The sequence below is a fragment of the Myotis myotis genome, unplaced genomic scaffold (assembly GCF_014108235.1).
Source record: "Myotis myotis isolate mMyoMyo1 unplaced genomic scaffold, mMyoMyo1.p scaffold_m19_p_12, whole genome shotgun sequence".
NCBI lineage: Eukaryota > Metazoa > Chordata > Mammalia > Chiroptera > Vespertilionidae > Myotis > Myotis myotis.
Genome location: NW_023416316.1, coordinates 60,272,531 through 60,296,127, shown reverse-complemented (window position 1 = coordinate 60,296,127; position 23,597 = coordinate 60,272,531). Strand labels below are relative to the sequence as shown.

The 23,597-nt window shown below is 43.2% G+C and overlaps 1 protein-coding gene across 1 annotated transcript in view; it reads right to left on the bottom strand.

Moving 5' to 3' along the window:
- Positions 1-19,188, bottom strand: part of FOCAD (focadhesin) — a 274,973-nt gene extending 255,785 nt beyond the window's left edge. Inside the window, exon 1 of the mRNA XM_036331270.1 lies at positions 19,124-19,188. The gene's annotated coding sequence lies outside the window, so the exon portion shown is untranslated. The remainder of the gene's footprint in view (positions 1-19,123) is intronic.
- Between the last annotated feature and the right edge of the window lie 4,409 nt (positions 19,189-23,597).

Below are 23,597 nucleotides of genomic sequence, written 5' to 3'. Positions count from 1 at the left end.
GAGGTGCACAATTCATACACGAGTTGAGTGAGCCAGTCAGTCAGCAGTCTCATTGTGCAGTGGTATTAAGTATGATATCAAGTTATATTCAACGTACCTATAGTTTAACTAAGACTTAAAACTTTAAGTAAACCCTACCAGACCGCTGTACCGATTTTTTGGTAATTTCCACACAAAGGTGGAATATTGGCGCTAGATGAAAGGTAGACCTATTTTCTACAATGTCTCCAAGTTCCATCTTATTTTAACCACTTGTTTGCATGTAACTAACATTTTTATATATCATGTTGTTTTTTTCTCTTTAATGCTCAGGAGCCCAGGTATAGGGGACAGTTAGATTCAGGGCCTCAGGTCTGGTAGGAGTAAGTTAATTTTAGGGAACACTGTGGAGTGAAAAAAGATGCAGTGTCGAGGATTGAGAAAGGTATGTTGAGATGGTTTGGACATATAGAGAGGATGAACGAAAGGAGACAGACGAAACAAGTATACAAGACGAGTGTGGATGGGAGAGCTGGAAGGGGTCGACCTCAGCGAATGTACCTCAATCAGATTGAGGACGTTTTTAGCAAAGACCAGCTTAGGAGTACCCTAATAAAGTTAATAATAATGTACCTACCTATATAGTTTAAGTTTAAAAAATTTGGCTCTCAAAAGAAATTTCAATCGTTGCACTGTTGATAATTGGCTTTTTTGACTAATGAGTTTGCCGACCACTGTTCTAGAAGAAATGTCCAGAAGCAGGAAGATCAAGAGGAGGCCACTGCATGTCCTTTCTCATTTCCCACAGCTACCTGAGAAAACAGGGCTTCGACTACAATTGGACATCACATTCCAGGCAAGGAAACTACCCGGATATGGTGCAGAGGGGCCACATTGCAGAGCTAGGATCAGACAATCCCTAAGGCCCCTTCCAGCTCTGAGAGGACTGTCATTAGTCCTGAAGACGAAGAAGATCTCACTCATTTGGAAGGGCTAGCTTCCATCTGTGCAGCAGCCTTTAGTATAAAGATGAATTTGAGCCTAGAGCTCAGACAGGAGGGAAGTAGCTCAAGCAGCAGGCCTCGGCCCTGACCAACTCTGCTGCATTATTCTCTGGATTTGTGAGTTTCTTGAAGGAAGCAGCTGAGTCTTATTCACCTGCTGCAGGGCATGACCAGGAATATATGTTTTTTGAGGTACTGTGTTTCACGCCATACCTAACACACAATAGAATTCCTAGAATTCTACTGTTTATTTTGTTTTCAGATCAACTTTCCCAAACATTAAGTGATAGAGAATAATCTATATCTCTCATTCGCACTAATTAAGATTCATGAAACAAAGGCAAAAATATATTAATAAGAACCAGAAGTAAAAAAATAAATTTGTAAACAACTTTATTTTCAAATTAATACAGTAATCTGAATTTAGTTATCCACACATTAGAGTTTGAAAATAACTAATTCTTTTTAGGCACACCCCTTTCTCCCAGCTTTTAATTTTATTTTTTAACTGATCAAATAACTTTTGAATAGGTTGTATAAAGATGACTTTCAGCCAAGTCCAAATCCCAAATCAATGGAATCCAGATTAGTGAGATTTTAGTATACTGTGATTCATTTGGGTACATTAAAAAAAAAGTCAAAGAACACATGCAAAAGCTCACAAGACTGGCTCTTCACTGTTTCCAGCTGAATATAATAGAGGTGAAAAATGGATCTTTGTTATTTGAATACATCATAAGTTTTACATGAATGCTTCAGTTGACAGCTATTATTTATCATAGCTTTGCTCTTAATCTGTTATGTAGTACAACCCTTTCAAAACAGGCAGCATCACCTCTGTGTAGTGTTCCCACTGGGGTAAAAGGCATTTTAAACATGTAATTACCCAAAGAAGTAACATTTACCAATTTTCTATTGCACAGCTGGCATTATTCATGGCTGTTTTGATTTGTAAGGTGCTTAATAATCATATATTAATTAACCTTCACAACCAGCCTGGACAGAAGATCCTTAGTGAGTCATTTCACATTAGCAAAGAGACATCAAGCAGCATATTCAATAATTAGAAGAGGATCCTGAAATAAAATGCTGATATCTAGCTAGCACAGTAGAGTACGTAGAATTATCTATCTATTGATCTATCTACATAGATAAAACCCTAATATGCAAATAGACCGAACGCAGACAACCGAACAACCAAACAACCGATCACTATTAGGTGCGTTGACCATCAGGGGGCGTGCGTGGAACATGGTGGGCGTCAACAACAGGTGGCAGAGTATGGAATATGGCTACGGCAGAGTATGTGGCTACGGCAGGATGGTGGAGCAGGTGAGCAGGGACGCCAGACCAAGGCAGGGTGCCAGTCGCTGTCATCAGGGCGAGACTCTGGTGGTCACTGAAAATTCTTTGCTCCCATGTGACAGGGTCCCGCCTGGCACTCTCACCTGCTGCCGGCGCCAGCTCCACTCACATCCGCTGCCAATGCCAGAGCCACAGCTCACACCTGCTGCCGGTGCCCGGTGCCAGTCCCGATGGCTCAGCACCATCAGCGGGTGCCAACGGCGGCTGTTGGCCCCAATTGCCCCTGAGGGCTTCTCCACCTCCCCCTGCTCCTGAGGGGCAATTGGGGCAGTAGCCGCCGCTCGTACCCACTGACAACGCTGGCCCTGTTCGCACCCACTGCTGGTGCTGGCCCCAATCGTTCCGTGCCATCAGTGGTGTGAGCAGGGCTGGCACCATCAGCATGTGGGAACGGCAGTGGCAGGAACAGGGCTGCCAACAGACAGGGGACAGGGGGCTGTGGCGGGAGGGGCTGGGCGGGGTCATGGAGGATGGGCAGAGACCCGCCCCTGGGCCCACCACAGCCTCACAGACCACACAGTTCCTTTCAAGGTGCACGAATTTGTGCACTGGGCCCCTAGTATTTAAATGAAAAAGAAGGAGGGGGGGAAATCATGTAGCTCTTCATGAGAATTTTTTTAAATTTCACAGAGTTTATAACCAATACATATATTGTATTACAGGTTCATATATGTAGTCATATGTTCAGGTTAAATGGAACTTTTGAACACTATGTTGGAAGTAAATGATTGACTAGATGAACAGCAGCAGCAGCTCCATAGGCTATCTACTCACAACGTATCCAGTGTCCAAACAGCTTCATTTCACCCTCAAAGCCTACTTGTGCCTCTCAGCCCAAATGGAACTGCCCAAATGAAACTTCTCCCAACCTGGCTTAGCTCCAAACTGATACGGAGGTTCTCAAAGACCAACCGGGTCAGCTCCGAAGCAAAGCCACAAAAAAGAGGGCAGAAACAGCATGGTTCCCAGGACCGCAGTCTCCCAGGCCTCATCCACAGACTCAAGTCCACAGGGAGCCCAGCACAGTAAAGCTGAAAGTTGGGGTAGGTAAAAACAACTAGCCCCTTCTCTGGGATGAGGGGCGCTCAGGGTGTCCTTACTGAGCATCTGGCCTTAGTGTTTGACACTTCTTGGCTATACCCCAAAGTGTCACACATACTCCTCAAGTTCGAGTCACCTCCATTTCAAAGTATAAAAATACCAAAGGCTTAAAGGAAGCATCTTTTGTGCAAAGTTATTCATTGACTGAGCTACACATTTAAATTCACACACATATATACATACACACACACATACATACATACACACACACACATGATTAAGAAAAAAATGAAGTGAATATGCAAAAATGTTAAGGTTATTTCTGGGTACTAAGATGATGAGTGATTACATCCGATTATATTTCTCTTTATAAATGCTACATTTAATTTTTTTCCCTGCAATGGGCGTATATTAGTTTTACATTAAATAGAAATTATGAATTCTCCTCAAATAAAAACATAAGATCAGTTTTTAGGCTCAACAAAAAAATTAGTGATCTCATTTACTCACTGGAAACCATGGTCCTTTATCACTGTCTAAGGAGGCAGTCTCCTCACAGCACACATCAGATAAAAAAGGCTTAACTTGATCCAATTACACTACTTATTAAGAGCTATTTAATGAGAAAGTCACACCTTTGAGTTATTAGAAGCTATAATAGTCCTGCAGAGTTCCAAACAAGTAAGCTAACAGAATTACCTTGGATTCTAAATTGTTTGCCAGGAGATTAATCCATCTGCCCCTGAAAAAAATTAAGTGTTCCTCCAGTGTGTTCAGCTTCCTCTAATCTCATTTTAATCAAGTATGTTAGCCTCAGTCGAGAGAGTAGGGAGTTTTAAACAGATTTACTGGAGTAGAATTGATATACAAAGAAATGCCTATATTGAATGTGTACAGTTTGATGAGTCTAGACATACAAAACACTCATGATATCACCACCACAATCAAGGCAACAGACATAGGCAACACCCTCCAAGCTTTGTCTTTGTTTTTTTCTGTGAGTGTGGTAAGAAATCAACATGAAAGCATAATACTATACTCACCATGCTGTCAACTATAGGCACTATGCTATATCATCTCTACAACTTATTCATCTAATATAATTGAAACTTTATAGAAGGAAGGTATTTTTAGTCACTTATATTGCAGTACAAAGAGCTTAATTTTCAAAATGCATATAAAATATAACACCTAAAATAAATTGTAGTCATCAATAGGTAAATTTTAATGGAAGTCTATATATGTTTTGATCTGTCAAAGACTAAAGAAAGGCCTTTCAGATATGATGACATTTGGACAGAGATGTGAAGGAAAAAATGAGCATTCCTGGCAGAAGACCCACCGAGGGCAACACCCTTAAGGTGGAAGCACGCTGGGCAGGTTTAGGGAAGGCCACGGGCACCAGTGTGGCTGGTGCAAGCGAGCAAGCTGGGCCGTAAGAGACAACAGAGTGAAGCAGGGACCCAGATCTCATAGCTCCTGCGGGGCACTGTGGGCCTTTGGATTTCCCTAGAGGATTTGGGAAGGAGAGATGGCATACTTAACTGTCATTTTTAAAAGATCATTCTAGCCCTAACCGGTTTGGCTCAGTGGATAGAGCATCGGCCTGCGGACTGAAGGGTCCCAGGTTCGATTCTGGTCAAGGGCATGTATCTTGGTTGCAGGCACATCCCCAACAGGAGGTGTGCAGGAGGCAGCTGATCGATGTTTCTCTCTCATCAATGTTTCTAGCTCTCTATCCCTCTCCCTTCCTCTCTGTAAAAAATCAATAAAATATATTTTTTAAAAAATTAAAAAGATTATTCTAGTTTCTAAGGAGAATAGACCCTTAGAGGGCAAGAATGGATAAAAGGAGATCAGTTAGGAGGTCACAGCAATAATCCAGGAAAGAAATCACGTTGCCTTAGATGAGGGGAATAGCAGTGAAGGTGGTGAGCAGAGGTCAGACATTACATATATTTTGACAAAATCTGCTAATGGGTGAAATGTGGAATGAAAGAAGAGTGAAGGATAACTCCAAGGTTTGGGGTTCTGACAACTGGAAGAAAGAAGCACACACCGATAAGCAGAAGACTAAAGGCATCATTCATCTCTTTTTAAAACGTCACAGCCATGCATGAATCTTCTCAGTGTTTGGGGAACAATTTACCTTTGTCCATGTCAGCAGGGTGCTAAGTGCAGAGAGTACAAGTTTGATTTACTTCTCAAATTTGTTTGAGACCAATTTTGACTACACAAGGCAAATGTTAAAATTTGTATGCTTAGCTGCAGCCTAGATTAACATTCAACTCATACCCAATACCAATGCTGCTATTAACATCTGTCCCAGGCATACCCACTTTCCAATCCCTCTTAAGTCCTCAGTGGCCCTCTAAACCATAACTATCCTACACAGCTTTAAAAAATGTTACAAACTAAAAACAAAGAAGAGACAAGGAGAGAGGGAAGTGAGGCAGGCAAGCTAGTAGGTAGTAGGTGGGTAGATAATCCTTACTCCCTCCACTTCCACAACCTTCACTGTCATTCCATTTCATATCTCCTTCCCAGCTTTATGTCAAATGCTCAGTACATTCTGAAGGTACTGTATACATGTGCAAATATAGGATTCTGGGAACAGAAAAGGTAAAAATTAGTTGTGAAGTGATATTGTGAACAGAAATGTGAAGAAAAGAATTAAAATGTATTCATTTCTTTAAAAAATATATTTAAAGGTATTACATCACTTTGTTAATATAGAATTGATTTGGGAATGAATCATGAATTACTGCTAAAACTGTTAGGTTAAAAAATGATGGGAACTTCCTTTTAGAGAAATAAGGATGACCCCACCTGAACCCGTTGATTCATTTTAGCATCACCAAAAGGGAAAAACCAGACATTGTATCCTCATGATGTGATGGAATAAGACATACACAGAACCCTCTAAGAATACTGTTGCCTAAATAAATTCAAAATGGATCTACACAGATCTGTATATTGAACTACCAATTTGTAGACAATACAATAGGTAAAGGAACAAGGTAAACAAAACCATTTTAAGGAGAAATGACTGTTTCTCCAACCAATCAATGGCATGGGAAATGGAAGGGGTGGAGGGACTAGTATAGAATAAGTGACCAGAGAGACACAATAACCAAATACAATTTGGAAACCTTATTTGGATTCTGATTCCAAAAAATCAACGATAGCAAGACATCCTTGGCACAAGTGAGAAATTCTGAAATATGGACTCACTACAAGGTAACAGTAAGGAATTTGTGTTAATTTTGTTAGCTGCTACAAGGACACAGTAGTTAAATTTAAAATTAAAAGTCCTAAAAAATGAAATAAAAAGTCCTTATTGTTAATTACTTTTTTTAAAAAAAGCTAGAGGAAGAAAACCTGTTGGAGGAAAGAGAAAACAAGATTGAAAATGTTGATTTTTGTTGAAACTAAGTTCCCTCTCTGTACTCCCTACTTATGTGTGTGTTTGAAATTTTCCTCAATATGATATTTTTTAAAATAAAACAAAATGGAAAACAATAACCTGAAGTTGTACGATTGCAATGTAACCTGTTTAAAAATTATTACTGTTTGCAACTGGTAATTTATGTGAATGGAGTTTTCCTTAATAGTATGCAACAAAAACAAAATACAAAACCGAAATATAAAAATAAATTGGAGACTGAGGCACTTAAAAGATTATCATCTTCATTCATAATCAGTAATTTCAAAGGCTATGCCCAGTTCTGCAAAGAGGCTGTGGTTGCAAAGTGGCCTCCAAATGCTGAAGGAGCTGAGAGGCAGAGAAGGAAGCAGACAAGTCCAGCTCGTCAGATGATGAGTTTAATACGGAACTTAGTACAGAACTGGCATCCTGGGCCACAGCAGGGCACTCAGTGCCCTCTATGATCCCTGGTTAGAGATGGACCCATGCTCTAGAAAAGGAATTCATGGGTGGTCAGGGGGAATCATGGGGCCAGATATCAGGAGGCCCTGGCGCCAGGGTGAGCTGAGAGATAACACGGAGGACACCTTGCCCCAGAGGATTAATGAAAATTCCATGATTAGCCAGAAGCCTCTGTACACATTCCAGAGGCCAACGGGGGATGAAGGGAGGTCAAAGATCAGGGCTCCTTCCCTCAGAAGTTAAGCAGGTGGATTACCTTCAAGATGGAGTCAGCCCTGTCCTCACTTGCTCATTATGATAGCTTCAAGATTCAGACTGAGTTTATAATAAGATTATGCTATCAATCAGTATGTAAAATACTTTAATTTTACTAATAAAAACATCTCTCTTACCTGAAGTTCTCAATAAAATATTTTGGAGACAGGGAAGGTCCAACAGTTTAACAAAAAGGGTTGAAATTTTTCTGCCTTACACTGTTCCTTTCACATATTCACTATTTCATCTTTGCTTTGAACAAAAATGTTATGATGTACAACTCAAAGTGAAGAGGTTGCTATTAAGAATCTACTGAGCAGGCATTCTATGCAGCTGATTAGAGAATGTGATGCTCTGCTTTCAAAGAACAAAAAGCCTGGATGGGAAGAACACTTTGACAGCAGACGTCTTAAAAAGAAAAACGGATCACAAAAGTACCTGCACAAAGAGGGCAGGAATTTCCTCAGATAAGAACCCAGAATCAGTTTCAAGAGTTTTTGCATCAACATGGAAGAGATACCTAGGCCTGGAAAACGTTTGGTACCAAAAGCCTACCTTTCATTCATTCATTCAACAAATATTTATTAGATGCCTACCTTGTGCCAGACACCGTTCTGAGCACTGGGGATACAGACAAAAATCCCTGGCTCTACAGATCACAGTCTTAGTAAAGGAAAGATAAAAATAAGCAAAATAGTGGATAACACTATATTTTATAAGATGAGTGCTAGCCCCAAAAGTAAAGCAGGGGAGGGGGTTAATATTAGAGAGAGGTTCCAGTTCCAAAGAGAGTGATCAGGAAAGGCTCACAGAGGTGAAACATGAGCAAAGACTTAGAGGAAGTAGAGGAGTCCACAGTCTCCAAGAAGAAGACTGATTGTAGGCAGAAAGAACAGCCGTATAAAAGCCAGAGGGAGAGTAGGCCTCGTATGACTATGAAACAGAATAGAAGCTAACTGAGCAGATTTAGTTTGCGAGGGAGAGAGGAGTTGGAAATAAAGTTAGAGACGCAACCAAGGGGTCGGGTCATGGCAAACCTCACAGACCTCTGCAAAGATGCCTTTTAACTTTGAGTGGTAATGGGAAGCCATTGGAGAGTTTAGGACAAAAAAGAAAGGAAATCCACTCAAGTTTTGTTGTTTTTTTTGTTTATGTTCTAGTTTTTAATCCCTTTACTGCTGTTGACAATATTAAAGAGGGCATTGAGAGAATAGAAGAGACCAGTTAGAAAGCTATGGTAGATTGCGGGGGAAAAAAATGGCCCCCAATTCTTCCCAATTCCTGTTTGCACCTTTCTGTACAGGTGACTTTGCTGTTCCCCTCATAAAGAGGTAGTCTATTTCTCCATCCCCTGAATCGGGGCTGTCCTCATGATCTGCTTTGATTAACAGGGCGGAAATAAAGTTGTGGGAATTCTTAGTCTAGGTCTCTAAAGGCCATGTGGCTTCCCCTGGCTCTCTTGCTTCCATTAAACAACCATGTAAAGAAGCGCGCGACAGCTTACCGGACCACATGCAGCAGAGACAAGCCATCTGAGCTGCAGCTTCCAAACCCACCAATCCCCATCACTACATGAGTGAGCCAGGGCAAGACCAGTGAAAGACCTGCCCCCCCTCCCAGGAATAGGTGGTAACCAATAACAAATACTATTACAGCATCAAGGACATAGACAAATGGGGGCTCGGAGCAGTGGGGAGTGAGGAGTACTCAGATTCTAGATGTATTTTGAAGATAACAGCTAACGGGCTTTTTCATTAGTTTGTATGTGGATTATGAGAGAAAGAGTCAAGGATGACACCCAAGTTTTTGGCCCGAGTCATGGAAAGGATGGAGTTTCCATTCACTGAGATGGGGAAGACCACAGGGGCAGCAGGTACAGAAACTCCCAGCAAACAAAAGCCCTGGTCCGGACGGCTTTACCAAACATTCAGAGAAGAACTAGCACCTGTACTCCTCAAACTATTCCAAAAAATCCAAAAGAAAGGAACACTTCCAAGCTCTTTTTATGAGGCCAACATTATCCTAATTCTAAAACCAGATAGAGATACTACAAAGAAAGAGAATTACAAGCCAATATCCCTGATGAACTTAGATGCTAAAGTCCTCAGCAAAATATGAGCAAATTGGACTCAGCAATATATTAAGAAGATCACACACCATGACCAAGTAAGATCAAGGAAATATTCAGGGATGGAAGGCTGGTATAATATTCACAAATTAATAACCATGATACATCACTTAAATAAACTAAAAGACAAAACTCACATAATCCTATCAATAGATGCAGAAAAAGCATTCAAAAAAAATACAACATCTATTTTTGATTAAAAACTCTCAGCAAAGTGGGAATAGAGGCATCATATCCCAGCATAATAAAGGCCATATATGACAAACCTACAGTGAACATCACACTCAATGGGCAAAAACTTAAACTATTTCCCCTAATAACAGGAACAAGACAGAGATATCCGCTTTCACCACTCTTATTCAACTTAGTACTGGAAGTGCTAGCCACAGAAATCAGACAAGAAGGAAACATAACACGCATCCCAATTGGAAAGGAGGAAGTAAAACTGTCATTATTCACAGATGACATGATATTGTACATAAAAAACCTATAGACTCCAGCAAAAAACGACTAGATTTAATAAATGAATCCGGCAATGTAGCAGAATACAAAATTAACACCCACAAATTGATGGCATTTTATACACCAATAATGAACTCTCAGAAAGAGAAACTAAAAAAAAAAGAAAAAAATCTTTATTTACCATTGCAAAAAAAAAAAAAAAATTAAGATACTTAAGAACAAACTTAACCAAGGAGATAACAGACTATTAATCGCAAAACTAAAGAACATTGAAAAAAGAGATTGAGGAAGATATAAACCAGTGGAAGAATATACAGTGTTCATGGATTCATAGAATTAACATCATTAAAATATCCATACTACCCAAAGCAATCTATAGATTCAATGCAATCCCTATTAATATACTGAAGGCATATTTCACAAATCTAGAACAAATACTCCAAAAATTTATATGGAACCAGAAAAGACCACAGCAATCTTGAGAAAGAAGAACAAAGTTGGAAGAATCACAATACTCAATATCAAGCTATACTACAAAGCCACTGTACTCATACCAGCCTGGTACTGGCACAAGAACAGGCATACAGATCAATGGAACAGGACAGAGAACCCAGAAATTGACCCAAGTCATTATGCTCAATTAATATTTGATAAAGGAGGCAAGCGCCTACAATGGAGTAAAGACAGTCTCTTTAATAAATGGTGCTGGGAAAATTGGACAGGTACATGCAAAAATATCAAACTGGACCACCAACGTACACCATACACAAGAATAAACTCAAAATGGATAAAAGACTTAAATGTAAGTTGTGAGACCATAAAAATCCTAAAAGAAACCATAGGTAGCAAAATCTCAGACATCTCTTGTAGCAATGTGTTTGCCAATACATCTCCAAGGGCAAGGAAAACAAAGGAGAAAATACACAAATGGAACTACATCAAAATAAAAAGCACAGCAAAAGAAACTATCAACAAAATGAAAACTTATGAACATTAATAGATACAGAGGCAGAGCTGCCTCAAACTGATTGTCAAACTTCAGTGGGAAGTCCAGGGAGGGTTGGGGGGCAGGAAGGAGGGGGGTAAGAGATCAACCGAAGGACTTGTATGCATGCATATAAGCATAACAAATGGACATAAGACACTGGGGGGTAGGGGAGGCCAGGGGATTGTCAAGGGCGGGGGGAAAAAAGGACACATATGTAATACCCTTTGTAATACTTTAAGCAATAAAACAATTTAAAAAAATGAAAAGAGAGCCCACTGTATGGGAGAACACATTTGGCAATGAAACATCTGATAAGAAGTTAATTTCCAAAATATATAAGGAACTCATACAACAAAACAAAAGGAAGACAAATAATCCAATGTAAAACTGGGCAAAGGATCTAGATAGAGACTTCTCCAAAGTGGACATACCAATGACCAAGAGACATATGAAAAAATGCTCAAAGTCATTAATCATCAGAGAAATGCAAATTAGAACAACAATAAGCCCTGACAGTTTCTTGGTGGTTATAGCATCGACCCATGGACTGAAGAGTCTCAGGTTAGATTTCTGGTCCAGGGCATGTATCTCGGTTGCAGGTTCCATACCCAGTTCCAGTCAGGGCAACTGCAGGAGGCAACCAATATCTCTCTCTCTCTCTCTCTCTCTCTCTCTCTCTCTCTCTCTCTCTCTCTCTCTCTCTATCTATCTATCTATCTCTCTCTCCCCTTCTCCCTCTCCTTTCCTCTCCTATCCTCTGCTCTCCTCGCCTCTCCTCTCCTCCCTCCCTTGCATTTCACTCTCTAAAAATCAATGAAAAAAATATCATCAGGTGAGAATTAACAAAATTAAAAAAATAAAACAACAATGAGGTACCACCTCACACCTGTCAGAATGGCTACCATCAAGAAATCAACAAAATGACAAGTGCTGGTGAGGATGTGGAGAAAAGGGAACCCTGGTGCACTGCTGGTGGGAATGCAGACTGGTGCAGCCACTGTGGAGAACAGTATGGAGGTTCCTCAAAATATTAAACGTGGAACTACCATTTGACCAGGGATCCCACTTTTAGAAATATATCCTAAGAAACCTGAAACACCAATCAGAAAGAATATATGCACCCCTATGTTCATAGTGCAATTTAGATTAGCTAAGATCTGTAGCTAATCTAAGTGCCCAAGTGCCCATCAGTAGAGGAGTGGATAAAAAAAGTGTTGGTACATTTACATCATGGAATACTATGCAGCGGTAACAAAAAAGGATCTCTTACCCTTTGAGACAGCATGGAGGGACCTGGAGAGTATTATGCTAAGTGAAATAGGCCAGTCAGAGAAAGACAAGTATCACATGATCTTACTCATATGTGGAAACTAATGAACAAAATAAATCCAGAGACATAGAAGCATGGAACAGACTGTCGAATCTCAGAGTGAACTTGGGGGTGGGTGGGGAGGGGAAGAGATTAACCAAAGAACTTGTATGCATATATGCATAACCCAAGGACACAGACAATAGTGTGGTGAAGGCCTGGGGTGGAGGCAGGTACTGGTCAATGTGAGAAAAGGGGACATCTGTAATACTTTCAACAATAAATATAAATTTTTAAAGAAAAGAACGATCTTGCCCTAGCCGGTTTGGCTCATTGGATAGACCATTGGCCTGCAGACTGAAGGGTCCCAGGTTCGATTCCAGTCAAGGGCATGTGCCCGGGTTGAGGGCTCCATCCCCAGTAGGAGATGTGCAGGAGGCAGCCAATCGATGATTCTCTCTCATCATTGATGTTTCTATCTCTCTCTCCCTCTACCTTCCCCTCTGAAATCAATATATATATATAAAAGAGAACAACCTTTAGACTTAGCAAAATGAAAGTCTTTGTGACTTTGAGAAGTTCTTTTGGAATGATGAGGAGGAAAGCCTAATTAAATTGAATTTAAGAAAGAATAGGAGGAGCCCTGGCTAAGTAGCTTAGTTGGTTAGAGCATCATCCCCATACACCAAGGTTGCAGCTTCCATCTCCTATCATGGCATACACAAGAGACAACCAATGAATGCATAAATAAGCATAACAATAAATCGATGTCTCTGTCTGTCTCTCTCTGTGTCCCTCTGTCTCTCTCTCTCTCTCATAGGTAAGTGGAAAAATAAATATATCTCTCTCCCTTCTTCTCTAAATAAGTAAATAAATAAGAGGAAAGTAACTGGACACATAAGTATAGTTTTCCCATAAAAGGAAAAATAGAAATTGTGTTGTGGCTAAGAATGAATGTGATCAAGAAGGAATAATACATGTATAACCCAAAAGTGTGGTGAAGGCCTGGGGCAGGGGTTGAGGGTGGGCTAGAAGGGTTCAATGGAGGGGTAGAAAAAGGGACATATGTAATACTTTCAACAATAAAGATTTAACTTTTTTAAGAAAAGCAAAATTTTTAAAAGTTGTATTTTCTTGCTATGGCTGAGTGGCTCAGTTTGGTTGGAATACCATCCTGTACATCTAAAGGTTGCAGGTTCGATTCCCAGTCAGGGCATGTATGGCAGGTACCTGATGGATGTTTTTCTTTTTCTCCCTTTTCCTGTATATCTAAAAATCAATAAAAACATATTCCTGGGTGAAGATTAAATTTTAAAAAGCTGGCCCAGTTGGCATGGCTTAGTGGTTGACATTGACCTATGAACCAGGAGGTCATGGTTCAATTCCCAGTTAGGGCACATGCCCAGGTTGTGGGCTCAACTCCCAGTGGGGGGCATGCAGGAGGCAGGCAATCAATGATTCTCTCTCATCATTGATGTTTCTATCTTTCTATCCCTCTCCCTTCTCTCCGAAATCAATAAAAACATATTTTTTAACAAAAAGTTGTATTTTCTTGAATTTTCCATGGCCCTTAATAGTGATGTAAACAAATAATTCAACTAATGGCTTGTGGACAATATCTAAAAAGTATCACAAGGTTGTGAATATTATATTTCAGGAGAACTATCTATATATATAAAATGCTAATATGCTAAGTGTCCAACCATCTGACCAGTCACTATGACACGCACTGACCATCAGGGGGCAGACGCTCAATGCAGGAGCTGCCATGATGCGCACTGGCCATTGACAGAGAAACAGCACCGTGGACCTGGCACCTACAAACCAACACTTGGCTTCCTCCAAGTGGGACAAAGGCCCCGCCACCACCCCGGAGCGACAGCCCACCGAATCGCAGCCGATGCTGCCGAGACCCCACGGCGCAAAATGTGGCCCACAGCCCAGCCCGGCTCGGCTAACGGTCGCTGTGGGCGCCGGGTAATGATATCACATAGCAACGCCTCGCTTCCTCTCCCTAGTGACTAGCCTCCTTGGAATTTCTTCAGCCCAGGAACTCGACTTGCTTTATAGCCAGATGGAAACATTTTACACTATAACCAAATGTCTGTGAAGTGTTTTCCCATGCCTCATCTCATTTGATCCTCACAGAAGTCCTGGAGTAGGTAGATAGGAGACTCAGGAGAATCCTATTTTCTTTTCATTAGCCAAAGAATGGAGATTTAGAAAGCTTAGAAACTTGACCTGACTGAACAGAAGTAAGAAATGGTGGACCTTGAAAACGACTTCAGGTTTTCTCACTGCGCAGAATATAGTCAAACACTGCTGCAGGAAAATATTTTACCTTTTGTTCTCCCTGCATGATCTACAATAATAATCTGCTTCGTGTTGATATTTACTGCTGTGTTGGTGACAATTACCTGAAAGAGAAGTTGGGGTGCTTCACTGGGCTGGAAAAAGTTTAGCTAAATCAGAAAGCAGGACTAATTAAGCAAGTTTATTATCCCATATAATAAAGAGGTAATATGCAAATTGACCATCATGCCCTCGCATAAGATGGCCCCTCTATGTGGTCAAAGATGGCTGCCACAAGATGACCTGCAGGGAAGGGCAGTTGGAAGTGACCGGGCTGGCAGGGGAGGGCAGTTGGGGGTGACTGGGCCAGTAGGGGAGGGCAGTTGGGGACAACCAGGCCGGCAGGGGAGGGCAGTTAGGGGCAACCAGGCCTACAGGGGAGGGCAGTTGGGGGAGATTGGGCCAGCAGGGGAGCAGTTAGGTGTCAATCAGGCTGGCAGGGGAGTGGTTAGGGGTGATCAGGCTGGTAGGCAGAAGCAGTTAGGGGCAATCAGTCAGGCAGGCAGGTGAGCAGTTGGGAGCCAGCAGTCCCAGATTGTGAGAGGGATGTTTGACTGCTGGTTTAGGATTGGCAGTAGGACATCCCCAAGGGGTCCCAGATTGGAGAGGGAGCAGGCTTGGTTGAGGGACAACTACCCCCCCCCACCCCCAGTGCATGAAGTTCATGCATGAGGTCTCTAGTCCTATCTAATAAAAGAGAAACATGGTAATTAGCCGTACGTCCGCTACCCTTCCCATTGGCTAATCAGGGCGATATGCAAATTAACTGCCAGCCAAGATGGCGGCCGGCAGCCAAGCAGCTTGAAGCGAACATGAGGCTTGCTTGCTTCAGTGACGGAGGACTCCACCATTCCCCGCCTGCCGCTGCCGGCCTCTGAGCTTGCAGTTTGAAACATTGTTACAAATATAGAAGCTAAACAAAACCCCAGAAACCTGCTTTCAGACAGCTGGGATCTCAGACCTGGAGTTGAAACAGTGTTTTGATTATAGAACCCAAACAAATCAGATACCTGCTTTCAGCAGCAGAGGCCTAAGAGCTGGAGCCAAGCCTCAGAGCTAAAGCTGGCCCAGAATAAAAAAAAAAAAAAAGAATAAAAGGAGCGATTGGGAGCTTCAGTCACTCACCAGCCTGAAAACAGCCCTCAGCCCCTCACCCAGACTGGCCAGGCACCCCAGTGAGGACCCCCACCCTGATCCAGGACACCCTTCAGGGCAAACCAGTCGGCCCCCACCCATGCACCAGACCTCTATCCTATATAGTAAAAGGGTAATATGCCTCCCACCACCGGAATCAGCAGAGCCGCGAGGCCTCCCGGCACCAGGATCAGCATGACAGGGGGCAGCGCCCAAACCCCTGATCGCCCTGTGGCTCTGTGTGTGACAGGGGGCGGGGCCACAACCTCCCTATCCACCCTGCTCTGTTCGTGACAGGGGAAGGCACCCCAACCCCCTGATCAGCCCTGCTCTGTGCCTGATAGGGGGGAACTCCCCAACCCCCTGATCACCCTGCGGCTCTGTGTGTGACAGGCTGCGGTGCCCCAAGCCCCTGATCGGCCCTGCTCTGTGTGTGACAGGGTGTGGTGACCCAACCCCCCCCCCCCACGGGCCCTGCTCTGTGTGTGACAGGGTAGAGCCATAACCTCCCCATCGGCCCTGCCCTGAGTGTGACAGGGTGCGGCGCCCCAACCCCCTGATCCGCCCTGCTCTGTGTGTGACAGGGGGCGGTGCCCCAACTCCCCTATGGGCCCTACTCTGTGAGTGACAGGAGGGAGCTCCTCAACTCCCTGATCGGCCCTGCTCTGTGCATGACAGAGGGGAGCTCCCCAACCCCCTGATGGGCCCTGCTCTGTGCATGACAGGGGGGAGCTCCCCAAACCCCTGATCGACCCTGCTCTGTGCGTGACAGGGTACGGAGCCCCAACCCCCCTGATGGGCCCTGCTCTATGAGTGACAGGGGGAAGCGCCCCAACCCCCTGATTGGCCCTGCTCTGTGAGTGATAGGGGGTGGTGTCGCAACCTCCCCATCGACCCTGCCTTGAGTGTGACAGGAGGCGGTGCCCCAAACCCCCAATCGGCCCTACCCTGAGCGTGACTGAGGGTGGCATCGCAACTTCCTGATCCGCCCTGCTCTGTGCATGACAGGGGGCGGCGCCCCAACTCCCCAGTTGGCCCTGCTCTGAGCCGGACCAGGGGCTGCACCTAGGGATTGGGCCTGCCCTCTGCCACCTGGGAGCAGGCCTAAGACAGCAGGTCGTTATCTCCCAAGGGGTCCCAGACTGCGAGAGGGCACAGGCTGGGCTGAGGGACCCCCCTCCCCTCCCCCCCGAGTGCACAAATTTTTGTGCACCGGGCCTCTAGTATATCTATAAAAGGCTAAGTTGATTTGTGCACGCGCGGTACATATAAAGTTCTTGCTGGCGCCAATCGCATGTGTGTGTTTCGATCTGTCTTGTTGATCATGAATTCGATTGACACTTCTATTATAGAGAAAGGGTGAATAGCAATATTAAAATATTTATTCTAATTAATTTCCTTTTAATGTGCATGAATTTGTGCACCAGGCCACTAGTTTTAGATATCATTTTACTCCTGCAGGAAGGCCAAGAGATGTACTTATGAGTACAGTACCATCAATCAGTCAATAAATGAAAAACTATTGTTACATCTTTATGGATATTTTTATTCTCAAACTAATAATTTATTACCTTTTGGTTATCAATTCTCTACTGGAAGCAGCAATCAATTAAAATATAGTAAATTTTAGGTTGATAAAATAATGGTTAACATATCCACGTATTGATAGATATTAGCTAGGTAATGGTAACTACCTAACATTAACCAAGTAAGCAAATAGCCCAGACAGAGGTTTTAGATACCACTTATCTATAAAAGGGAGTAAAATTGCTTTGAAAATTGCATTCATATCCAATTGTTTTTATATCATACCACTATATGTTACATTTAAAAGCTTCTGATTATTATATTTCAAAATTCAGATGAGTCATAGTGCTTTGTATACAGGAGTTGGATGTGAATCAAAATTAAAAACATACACTTGCTTGACAGTCAGAAACTGAATGTGAACAAATTCAAAAAATTTAACACTTAAGCATAAAATACAACCTGCGTTTTTAAAATGGTCAGGTCTGTTAACACAATAAACATGACATTTGCCCCTCCTATTGTTAAACATCTTAAAATTACAGAATATTTCAAACCCATCCTCCTCACTTTACAGATAGGCTTCAGACCTAGGGGCCTTTAGTGGTACAGTTAGCAAGATTAGGGCTCTGGGCCGTCATGGTCTGAGGCTTACTAGAGGAGAAAGTAAAGAAAGCAAGGAGTTCCCAGAAGAGCTCTATCTTATGATATAGGATCATAAGCTTCTGTTCCTAAATCTAGAACCTGAAATTGAACCATCAACAAAAATTCCATCTCAATCTAGAAAAGAAAACTGGCAGATAAACTGATAGAAAAGGCAGGAATGCTCATTTGTTGGTAGCTTAAGACCCTGACCATCAAGGCAGCCATCAAAAGGTCTGTTGAATGGATTAAGATTGCATGATACTTGACAGGATGACTTCACTGATTTCAGAAGCTCCAAATTCAGGAACTAAACTAAGGGATTAGGATGCCACAGCTGAAATTAAAACTCACGGGGAGCAGGTGCAACATAAGTGCAAGTCTGCGCATAGCTTTTGCAGACATTTCAAAACATACATGTATGTGCTATTATGTACATACAGACACATACTATTTCTTAGGGTGATTCCCGCAAGTGAGGACCAGAGAACCAGGAGATCTGAAAGCAGGCCCTGCTAACCCATAAACCTTTGCACTAAAGTGGACAGGATCTGAGTGAGTCACTAGCAATGAGGAGACAGTCACCCCAGGCCAGACAAGACACGGCAGAAGCCCCTGCACTGCCCTGGACTTGGGAACCCTTCGAAGAGTCTGCAATGACTGCAAACTACTGCAGGTAAAATGCAAGGATCACATGATCAGTTTCTGAGTCAGGATCTCGCTGACCCCGCCGCAGGCACCAGAGCCGACCCCACCAGGCATCATCGCGCTCTCTAACGAGGAAGGCCTAGTCCCCGTGAGGTCCAGAATCCAGAAAAGACGAGACGAGGGCAAACGGCAAGACCTGTCCCCTGCAGGCCGCCCCACGCCGCGACACGGCCCTGCGGCCACATGCTCCACTGACCCATCTCCCCGCAGAGCGCCAGGCCCGCAAGGCCTCGGCCGCCCGGCACGCAAACTGAGATAAGCCACAGACGGGTGCGACCCGGACGCGTCCGATCACGGGCAGCGGCCGACTGTCCGCCGCCTGCCACCCCGCATCGCTTACCTCTCTTTTGCCACAGGCTCAGCCCCAAGCCCGCAGCCCAACGTGGCCCGCCCCGCCGTCTCCAAAGCCCGGAGGCGTGGTTTACGAGGCGATAGCCAATGGACTGCTTGACTGAGAGAGCTTGCCCCGCCTCCTCCAGCTTCGGCCCGCCCTCCCTCGCTAGTGCGCACGCGTGTCCGAGGCCAAGGCAGGGCTCAGCGTCCGTTTGATGGCGTGGGAGGCAGAGCCTGGCTCAGCAGCCAGCCCAGCAGGAAGGACCGCGCGCAGGTGCCAGCTGTGAGGCTGCGCCGCGGCGGGGAGTTAGCCCCAGGGAAAGCAGATTGAGAACCTGTCTGGAGAGGCCACAGCAGCGCGTCTGGTGGTCCTGTTGGCAGCCCAGACACGATGCAGCTTTTGGTAGCTACTTAGGATTTGGAGATTTTGTTTCCCAGGGGAAAAAATAGTACCAATAGCTTAAGGATTCAGGAAATTTGTTGAAGATAACAGTCTTGCCACTCAGTGTTTTCCTTTGTAGCTCTTGCTTGGCCAACACACACCACTGCGGCTTCTGAAGCGAACTGTGTGAACGAAAAGGGGCGACAGAGTAGACTGGACAAGTTTAGGGATTATTTGGTGGACCTGACAAGCCCAGCGACTGAAAGTAACTGCACAGCATTGTCTTAGCATAAATTCCTCACTGGGCAGATCATGGTGGAAAGTCAACATTACAGGCCTATAGCTTCCTTCGCAAAGATTACTCTTTACCTTAAGCGAGCCCTGCCCATGGTTTTGTTTTTGTTTGTTTTTTTAAAAAATATATTTTTATTTATTTCAGAGGAAGGGAGAGGGAGAGAGATAGAAACATCAGCTATGAGAAAGAATCATTAATTGGCTGCCTTCTGCACACCCTATACTAGGGATCTAGCCTGCAACCCCAACCAGGGAATTGAACCTTGACCTCCTGGTTCATAGGTGAACCCTCAACCACTGAACCATGCCAGCTGGGGCCCTGCCCATTGTTCTTATGCATCTAGGATAATATACCTTTGAAATATCAGTGTAATTTTCTTTTTTAGACCCCTTGAAGGCACAGCTGGCACAGGATCAACAGAGCAGGAGACCACAAAACTCCTCATTGTTATTTTGTTGCCTCCATACCATCTTTATGTGTTATAAATGTTAAATATTAACTATCCTGTACCCACCAATTTCAAAAGCCAGTCCTAAAGGTTAACCCCATTTTGCTTTCTCCTACCTCCTTAATCTACCACCAACAAATTTCGTGTAACCTTTCTTACACTTTCTCCTTTGATTCTAAATGTATAAAATAAGCTGCAAAACTGCTATTTTTTGGAACATTTTCTCAATCCGTTGAGATTTTGCTTCTGTGCATGTCCTCAAAACTTTGGCTCAAATAAATTCTTATAAAACTTTCTGAAGGTTTGGACATTCTTTCATCAACAGCTGATATATCCATACCCACTTGTTGCAGAGTCGTAAAGGTTGTTTTAGTCCAGACATTTTTGTTGATTTAATGTGGGGAGAACTGGCACTCATAATTTTTACTAATATTGTTATTATTTTTCTCTAATACTTATTGAGTGTCCACCATGCATGAACATACATTTTCACAGGAAGGCTGTAACACATCCAGCACAATAGAACAGAAGCTAGAAGACAACAGAAAAAATTACAAGATATCATGGAATTCTGCTTGTGGATAATAGAACTGGAAATTAGATACAAACAAAAGAATTAAGACAAATTGCTCTAGAGAACCTGACTTACCCTGCAGTTTCTAAATTCTGGCACACCTTTACAAGTATTTGGGGAGCTTTATTTTTTTTAATTAAATCTTTATTGTTCAGATTATTACATTAGTTACTCTTTTTTCCCACCATAACTCCCCTGCACCCAGTTCCCACCCCACCCTCCGCCCTCACTCCCCACCCACTGTCCTCATCCATAGGTGCATGATTATTGTCCAATCTCTTCCCTCACCCCACACCCCTTCCCCCCCCCCCAAGAATAGTCCATTCCCTTTCTATGTCCCTGATTCTATTACAATCACCAGTTCATACTGTTCATCAGATTATTTATTCCCTTGATTTTTAGATTCACTTGTTAATAGATGTGTATTTGTTGTTCATAATTTGTATCTTTACCTTTTTCTTCTTCTTCCTCTTCTTAAAGGATACCTTTCACCATTTCATATAATACTGGTTTGGTGGTGATGAACTCCTTTAGCTTTTCCTTATCTGTGAAGCTCTTTATCTGGCCTTCACTTCTGATTGATAGTTTTGCTGGATAAAGTAGTCTTGGTTGTAGGTTCTTGGTATTCATCACTTTGAATATTTCTTGCCACTCCCTTCTGGCCTGCAAAGTTTCTGTTGAGAAATCAGCTGACAGTCGTATGGGTACTCCCTTGTAGGTAACTGATTTTCTTTCTCTTGCTGCTTTTAGGATTCTCTCTTTGTCTTTTGCTCTTGGCATTTTAATTATGATGTGTCTTGGTGTGGTCCTCTTTGGATTCCTTTTGTTTGGGGTTCTCTGCGCTTCCTGGACTTGTAAGCCTATTTCTTTCACCAGGAAGGGGAAGTTTTCTGTCATTATTTCTTCAAAGAGGTTTTCAATATCTTGCTCTCTCTCTTCTTCTGGCACCCCTATAATTCGGATGTTGGTACGCTTGAAGCTATCCCAGAGGCTCCTTACACTATCTTTGTATTTTTGGATTCTTTTTTCATTTTGCTTTTCCGGTTGGGTGTTTTTTGTTTCTTCGTATTTCAAATCTTTGACTTGATTCTTGCGATCCTCTGGTCTGTTGTTGGGAGTCTGTATAATGTTCTTTATTTCAGTCAGTGTATGCTTAATTTCTAGTTGGTCCTTTATCACAACATCGAGGGTCTCATTAGATTTCTTGAGGATCTCACTACATTTATCGGCGGTCTCATCAGTCTTCTTGAAGATCTCACTACATTTATCGACGGTCTCACCAGTCTTTTCGAGGGCCTTATTAAGTTTATCGGTGGCTTCTAGTCAGTTCTTTAAAGACCTTAAAAGTGTGGTTTTGAACTCTATATCCAGCAGTTTGCTTTCCTCCAATTCTGTCGTTTGTGTCCTGTTTCTTTGTCTTGGCATTTTTTATGCTTCGCTGTGTCAATAGAGTGTCTTTCTGTGCTAAGTGTCCCAATTACCTGAGGTAGACACTCTTGGTGCATCCCCTTGTGGGCTTTGTGCACAGTCTTGTTGTAATTAAGCCTTGATTATTGTAGGTATCACTGTGAGGAATTGACCTCCAGGCCAATTGGCTGTGAGAATCAGCTGTGTCTGCAGTGGGAGAACTTCTGTGCTGGAGACACCCCTCTCGGGGTAGACTTGCTTCAATGGGGCTTTGGTGCTCACTGAGTCTGCCCCCTGAGTGTGTCTATTATGGTTCCACGGAACTGCAAACTGGATGGTCCCACTCTGATCTCTGGGCTTCCTGGCTCCTGGATCTCTAGGGAGGTGCTAATCTAGCCTTTGCCTGAGGCTATCCAGCAAAAGTCTCCCTGCAGGGCTTGGGCGGGGCAGGTCCCACGGGATCAACAGGGCGGGGTTAGAAATTATGGCTGCTCTCAGTCTTGCCCTCAGAGGCTCTGCTTCTCAGTGTCCCAGTAATTGCTGCAAGCCCCACGGAGAGAAAGCTGCCCTAGGGTTCTGAGCGATGCCAGACAGTCCAGCTTCTCCTGTATGAGTCTGGGTCCCTAGAGACTCCCCCGGAGCTGGAGCTCAGAGCCTGAGACTCCCTCCCGATTGAAAACAACAACCACGCTCTCAGCCGCCAGCCCGCTCCACATGCACTCCGCACCTTAGTATTTTACTTCAGCACTGCGCCTCCTCTGAGTCTTGGTATGTTTTTCTCTTTCCTCCTAGTTGTAGAACTTCCACTCAGCCAGCCTTCCTGTGGTTCTGGATGATGTCCGTTCCGTCTTTTAGTTGTATTTTTGAAGTGGTTGTTCGAGGCAGCAAACTCCGGTGTTTACCTATGCCGCCACCTTGGTTTCTCCTTATTTGGAGAGCTTTAAAAAAAAAATACCAGAGCCTGGGTCCCCATCTCTAGAGGTTCTGGTTTAATAGCTCTGATGTGGGGCTTTAGCACTGGTATTTTCCTAAGTTTCCAAAGTCATTTAAATGTACTGACAAGAAGTTTGGCTTCTTATTTCTAGAAAGGATTTGGTTCCCTAACTCCACTTAGGAAAAATAATTATGTACCACAGACCATCTTCAGTTCTCTCTATAATTTATTATGCACTCATTCTGTAAGAATTTAAATTAATTTTGAACCTACCCTTTGAGAGAAAGGAGTTTTATAAGGTTTATAATTGACTTCTTAATTTTATGGATTTGGATGATAATCCCCTTTGGCTTTAATAATCCAAAAGCACTAGCACTTCTTTTAGGACCTTTTTAATTCTTTAAAAACTTATTTTTCTAGTCCCATACTTCTTGAGATACC